We start from the raw sequence: 7,079 nt of genomic DNA, 5'->3' as shown, positions 1-7,079 counted from the left end.
AGGTGGGAATTGAGAAACTGACTGTTGGAATTGCTAGTAACGTATAGGAGTGATATTTAGTGTAATTACACATTATTATTACATGTTAAATAGACATTAATTATAGGAATTGGGGAAGGAGAAGAAAACCAATATATTTAGAGTTATTGAGAAACAAATCAAAAAAAGGAGAAAATAGATAAATAGGATCCTTGACTATATGTCAACTCATCTCCTATTTTTCCTACTTTATATGTGTGCGTTATTGAATTTGAGCCCTAAAATAAAAAAAAATCTCGATAAAAAGCGCTTTACTTTTTTAGTAGACTTATTTGGTTAGAATCCGAATTAATTGGACCAGTAGGTCATATGGAGTCAATTGATGATAGGCCACGGGGGTTTTCATATTATGGTTATTAAGTCTTTTTTTGGCACACTTTTCTGTAAAGCAAAAGTTGTTATTGTATAGAATTTCAAGGTGCCATATCGATACAGAAGTGTCTACCTGCCTAACTTCTAATTCCATGTCTAGCCAAAAGGGATATCCAGAAATTTCTTGTTACTCTTTGATTGTGACCTTGATGAGAGGCTCACAACTTCTTGTAGACCAAGTATTTTTGTGCATCATATATTATCATGAGCAGTGGCGGATTCAAAATTTTAAAGTGATGGGTGCTCGCCAATAAAAAGTCAGAGGAAAAAAAAGTTTAGTTATGGGTGCTCACTCAATATTTATCTAACTATTTTTATAATTATCTATGCAAATTTACTAAATCCGGTTAAAAGTAATGGGTGCTCAAGCACCCATAAGTATCCATGTACATCCGCCACTGATCATGAGTTTAAGTTTATACACTGACATATAAAAAATATTGACAAATATATCTTTTCAGCCGCTGCTAAAAATAGTAGCCAATAAAATGTATATTCTTTGTATATATGTGTACTTATACATATAATATACATATTTTATATACTTTTAAGCTAGTGAATGTAATTAGTTTAGCCCGACCGACCAATTTTGTCTTTTGCCCAATTTTTTTTGCATAATTAGGTTACTTATTAAGTAATTATAACCAAATCTCTTGATAAATAGTACGTAATTGATAATTTGTTAAAATGATAAACTAATTTGCAAATTAAAATTCTCTGATACAAAATTTTACGTTGTCATTGGTCATTGTATATAAGTTAAATTCTTTATTTTTTTAAGCAATTGTACCTTCCCAAAGAAAAAGAAACTAACTCTAACGAGTTTGAGGAGAACGTTTCTAATAAAAAGCGATGAAAGTGGATCCTAGACGTTTTTGCCCAAAAAACTGACGTTTTCAACTTCATCTTGTTTTTGTTTTTCTTTCATCTTACAGTTGTTAAATACTTCCAAACATTTCGCTTTCTAGCATCTGTCAATTTTTTAGCCTAACTGCTAGTAATAAGGTTTGATTCCAGACGTATATGTGTTGACTGAGTAGATTCTATAAATTTCTCACCTCTGGGTTCAAGGCCACTTTGTATTTGTAACCTAGCTGAGTTTCCAATCGCTCCTCCAAGTCATAAACATATATTCTAAACTTGTAGGAACATTTTTATAGTATATGTGACCAACAACCACCAGCTCTCGGCTTGTTTGTAATGCGAAAGTTACTTCAGGTATGAGAGAAATTAATTGCTTCGTAGTTTAGAAAGAAAGAGATTGGCCGAGTACTAATCATGGCAACTACTGTAGCTAAACGAGCTCGAGCCATGTGGCGGATGAGGCTTCACTCAGCCATTCGGACGGCCTTGGCATGCACGATAATCGGCTGCACCACCCTACTCAGCCCGCCCTTTGTTGCAAGCAAGGGCGTTAATCGGGCCGGGCTGACCCGTTTTTAGCCTGTTTCAATCCGGATTGTCACACCTCCTTTTTGCGTGCCTACCCCAAAGGATAAATGCGTGAGGGAGTTTTTCCAATTTAAGTGACAATATTCGAAATGAGATTATTTATTTAATTCAGAGTCGCCACTTGGGAAAGGTTTGACTTTTGGTGTCCCAAGTTACCGGTTTATCTTGAATCCCAATTCGAGGAAAATATTCGACTTTCCAAATGAAGTCTGCGAACCAGAAATTCTAAGTAAGGAATTCTGTTGACCCGAGGGAAGGTGTTAGGCACCCCCGAATCCCGTGGTTCTAGCACGGTCGCTTAAATTGTTATAATGGCTAAATATCTGATTTAAATACATGTTGTGACTTATGTGCTTTTATTAAGTTTAAACCGCTTTTATTATTATCATTTATTTTATAGAATTGCAACGTCGTGAAAATGCATCTCGAACCACGTCACAATCAATGCACCCGTAGTTGTTAACACATTTCGACTCCGTTGAGATTTGAATTTGGGTCACATAAATGCGCACCCGAATTTAAGAATGTAATTTAATTAAGTCGCGCCTAAAAAGTCTAACGCGTTATTATCTTTGGGGAAGGCAGTGGAATTCACTAAACAGTCCATCCCAAATTCTAAGTATTTATTATGACCAATTATTGAGGGCCCCGCAATTTGCCTTTTTATTCGGCGAGGCTCGTCTCATTATTTTAGAAGGGTACCCTACAATGACTACGTCTTTACTACATTTATCTTTAAAGAAAAGGATGATGCCGAATTTTGCTGGTTTGGACAAATACGGACTGAATCCTTATTAACATCTAAACAAAATCGGCACACTGTATATAGTATTGCATAAAATACTTACCCAATCTTAATAAAGCGGCTTGGGAATAAGGGCTTTTTTTTTAGTGGAAGAAAAAGCTTTTATTGGGATTAAACTAAGTTATATGTCAAAAAAAAAAAAATACAAAATCTTCTAGTATTTGGTACGTCCTATTTTTTACCCAAAAATAGAAAGAAATGAGACTAGGCTTTTAATCACCTCTATACAACTTTAATCCTTTCTTTCTTCTTAGTTTTGCCAATCCCTTTTTTGACATGAGAACAGATTCTTGTGGTTGTCATGAAAATATATCGGTTTACAATGGTGAGAAGTGAGTTTTGTCCACTGAAATTCATGTTATCAACATTTAAACACTTCTAGAAAATATTAAATCTCATGTACTAGTCAAATAAAAATATATAAGAAAAAGTCATTCTTTTCACCTTGGATGCGGTACTTCAATGCAACAAACAAGCAATATTAGACCAAATGAAATTAAAAGAGGGAGATCCATGGATAGCATGATAAATCCATTAACAAGAAAATGAAATGAAACCATAAACCACAACTTAACTTCACTACAACAATCATACCATCATGAAAATATTCATTCATTTCCTAAACCCATAAGATTTAAGCAGAATACTTGATTGAACAAAACTCTAAAACAACGAGTTCATAGAATAGCTACAGCGTCCAACAGTCACAATAAGGAAGAAAGTAGTTACACAAAAACTATGTGATTTAACTCTTAATTACAAACCTCCCTTTTGGGCAGAATACACTAATTGAAACTCAAAAGTACACAGTGATAGTATATTAAAAGAAGAAAGGGTGTAGACTAGCTTTCTCATTCTTAATTCATGACTCAAGTTTACACCTCAAATGATATCCATAGGATCAAGATATACCTGGAAAGAGGAAAACAAAGAGGGGAGTGAGATTTAGCAGACTCAGCAGCAACAAGAATCAGTGTTCAGCAAGCACAAATGAACCCATGAATGACTAAAGAGGACCAACTTAAAACTCACAATTTAGAACCAATAGTATATCAATGGAACACAATCAACAAAACCACACCAAGCAGGGTCCAATTGCTTGAATGTAAACTAAATTTAGCTCTTCAAATTGATGAAAACAGTTCAAGAAGAATGAGTTAAGAGAGATCAGACAATCAAACTTAAACCAACAATACAGTTTTCTACACTTTTATATCATTTCTTCTGGATTCTCAACTTCCTCACTCAGGTTTTCAAAATGTCCAAGGTTGTCCCTCTCTATTGTTTTCCGTCAGATTGTTAAGCTCCCTTGACCTCTCTATTTTTCAGTTTTTTTTCCTTCTTACAATTTCGGATTCTCCTCCTCTTTTCTTGTGTTCTACCTTCCTTTTATTCTGATTTCCAGCTCTCTAAAGTGGGCATTCCATTAGTGCATTTGCCACTAACAACTTATCTTTTCAGTTTTTAATTATCCCACTACCCTAGTGCCTTCTTATTTTACTAGTAATGCCCATTTCAATCCCCTAAAATCAACCAGTGCCTTTCTCGTTACAAGTGTTCACTCCCTTATTAATTAATTAGTTAGTGCAACTTCCATTACCAATCTCCTTTTCCATTTTTTAATTGTCTACTTGCTGAATTAGTGACACACTATCCTAGTGTTGTTATTAAAAATCAGTTGATGAATAGCAAGCCATTATGTCCAGCTATAACTAATTCGAGCAAACATATGGGCAAATAGCTAAATGAACAACTTCAAATCCGCGGAGAACAACTACGAAAAAAAAATCTATAACTGCAGCTTCTTAACTACGTTCAATCCACCAGCATTTGTGCAGTAATGGTGTAAACTGTCCAGAAAACATGTTCTAGGAAAAGACATAAAATTACTCCAGCATTTCCTACAACAAGTATTTGGCCAGCAACTTAGTTTGAATATCATTTGAAATACCAATGGCGCAAGTCTTATCTTTACGGTATCTTACTTGATTTTCCTAAATCAATTAGAACATGAAGATTGCAATTCTACCTTTGCACTATAAGGTAAATGTCCATATTTACAACATGACAGTAAAGTAAGAAGAGGACATTTTCCTTTATAGAGCAACCAAAACCCATGTATTGGCTGTACAGATTCAAGCTTATGCACAAATCAAACCATATCAACTCAATCATCAAAACCATGTATATGAAATTAAAAGAGATAGGAAAGAATTGAACCTAGTGTTGCCAATTAATGAGAGTTTTCAACTTCACAACTTCTGGACGCCAAAATGGCTACAGCAAGTGACACAACTGAAATTTGAACCACAGATGCAAAACGGACCTCAAACCGGAAACAACGATTCTGTGAAATGTGACTCCGAGCTTCGACAGCGACTCAAAATCAGCGAATTCAACTCTGACTCAAACAAACTCCATCCCGCCACTAGTGAATGCACAAGATAGTCTCGCGGCAAGGTTAAAGCAACGTAAACAATCCATAAAGTAAAGAGAAATGCTAACCCTATCCCTGTTTCGGTCCGTTTCCTCTATGTGGATTAGAGATGAGAAAATTAGTTCATCTTTTCGCTCTTGTTCTCTCCCTATGTTTACGTGTGTGTGTGCGTGATTTTCAGGCTGAACACGCCGCGAATTTGGTGGTTGTTCGGTGACGGGGCTGGGTGGAGTCGTCTTGTTCATGGTTGGAGATGGAGGAGGGAGCTGTGGCGCCGCTGGTTGAGGTCGTTTGTTGGGTGGGGAAACGAAGAAGACAGGGTTGGGAGGCGTGGAGAGGACGATGGTCTGGGAGGTGTTATTTGGGGGTGGTGGCTCTAATTAGGGTTGAAGAAGATGGGGAAATGAAAAATGAAATGGAGTGGGGGTCGTTTGTCTAGGGGTAGTGGACCAGGTCGGGTTGACCGGTGGGTTGGGGCTGATTTGGGCTTGGGGTGAATTGGGTTGTAATTGGCCCAAATAGGGTCTTTTAATTAAGAAGACTAATTCTTTCTTCTTCTTTTTTTATTTTCATTTTCTCTTCAATAAAAATGCAAACCTAATTTTAACCTTGATCAAATTATCCTAGAATACTAATCTAAATAATAACTATCACACATAATCAAATACCAATAAACTTACACAATTTTGATATTAAACACTAAAATGCGAAGTACGTTATTTTTTGTGATTTTTCATATTTGTAAAACTTACCTAATTAATCCTAATTGTACAATTAAATCCAAAATGCAACATATTTTTCATTCTTTATTTATTTAAACACATAAATATGTACGGACATAGGCAAATAATGACATAAAATAAAAATAAAAATTCAACAAAAATGCATACAATAAAACCGACAATGTTTATTATTTTTTTTTTGATTTCTTTGGGAGTAGTTCGTATGGGGAAAAAATCACGTGCTCACAGCTGCCCCTCTTTGTCCGGAAACACGCAGGGTTTTCGTGCAAAGATAAAATGAGCGGATACGAACGATTTTTGCCCGTTGGAGTACTCCGTGTGAAGCATTTTTTTTTTGAAATATTTGACCGAACCTTTGCTTCAGATGTTTCCTACATATCCTGGGCTAAACAGGAATCAGGTCAATGTAGTTCGGGAAATTTTGGTAGCTGGGACTACCATGGGACTACAATGTTGTTGTTACTGCTGTTGCATGCTGTTACTACTGCTTTATCGACCTCCTTATTACACCAAAGAAAAATTAAAACTAAGCTAGCCATGCCTATAAACTACTAGTTACAAGATTCCTATCTATAATTCTTTCGCAAATTGATCTTGAGTCTTAGCTTATTCTGCTTGTAGACTTCAATCTGAATCTTGATGCTTGCAAGTTGTAGGCGCTTGTTTATTCTTGCAGCATTGAGTGAAGCGGGATTGGCGGAGCTCGTGACTTCAATCAGATTTTGAGCGATACGCACTTTGTTTGATCCAGTATTTGGGCTCATCTTCTTTTGTTCTTTTCTTCTTTTCTTTATTCTGGATTGAGACTCAAACCGTAAGTCATTTCGATCCGTGCGCCTCGAGGTCAGACCTGCCGAAACAACAAAACAAACGAACGAAATTTTCTGCCCCAGTTTCACTAGGAAAATTTTGCAAGTTAATTGCCATGAAAATTTACAGAATTAATGAGGGGATTGGAAAACTCTAGTCTACAAAACGCAACTCAGGGGTTGGAGCCCTAATGTCGCAAAAGGAAAAAAATGCACAACTCAGGGATTGGAGCCCTAATGTCGGCTAAAGGAAGGTTGCTCAACTCAGGTATTGGAGCCCTAATGCTGGCTAAAGGAAAGTCACTCAACTCAGGGATTGGAGCCCTAATGCTGGCTAAAATTGAAATTGCTCAACTCAAGGATTGGAGCCCTAATGATGGTCAAAGGAAAAACGCTCAACTCAGAGATTGGAGCCCTAATGT

The sequence above is a fragment of the Nicotiana sylvestris genome, chromosome 12 (genome assembly GCF_000393655.2).
Source record: "Nicotiana sylvestris chromosome 12, ASM39365v2, whole genome shotgun sequence".
Classification (NCBI taxonomy): domain Eukaryota; kingdom Viridiplantae; phylum Streptophyta; class Magnoliopsida; order Solanales; family Solanaceae; genus Nicotiana; species Nicotiana sylvestris.
The sequence above is the reverse complement of the archived record's forward strand: the minus strand, read 5'-3'. Positions refer to the sequence as shown.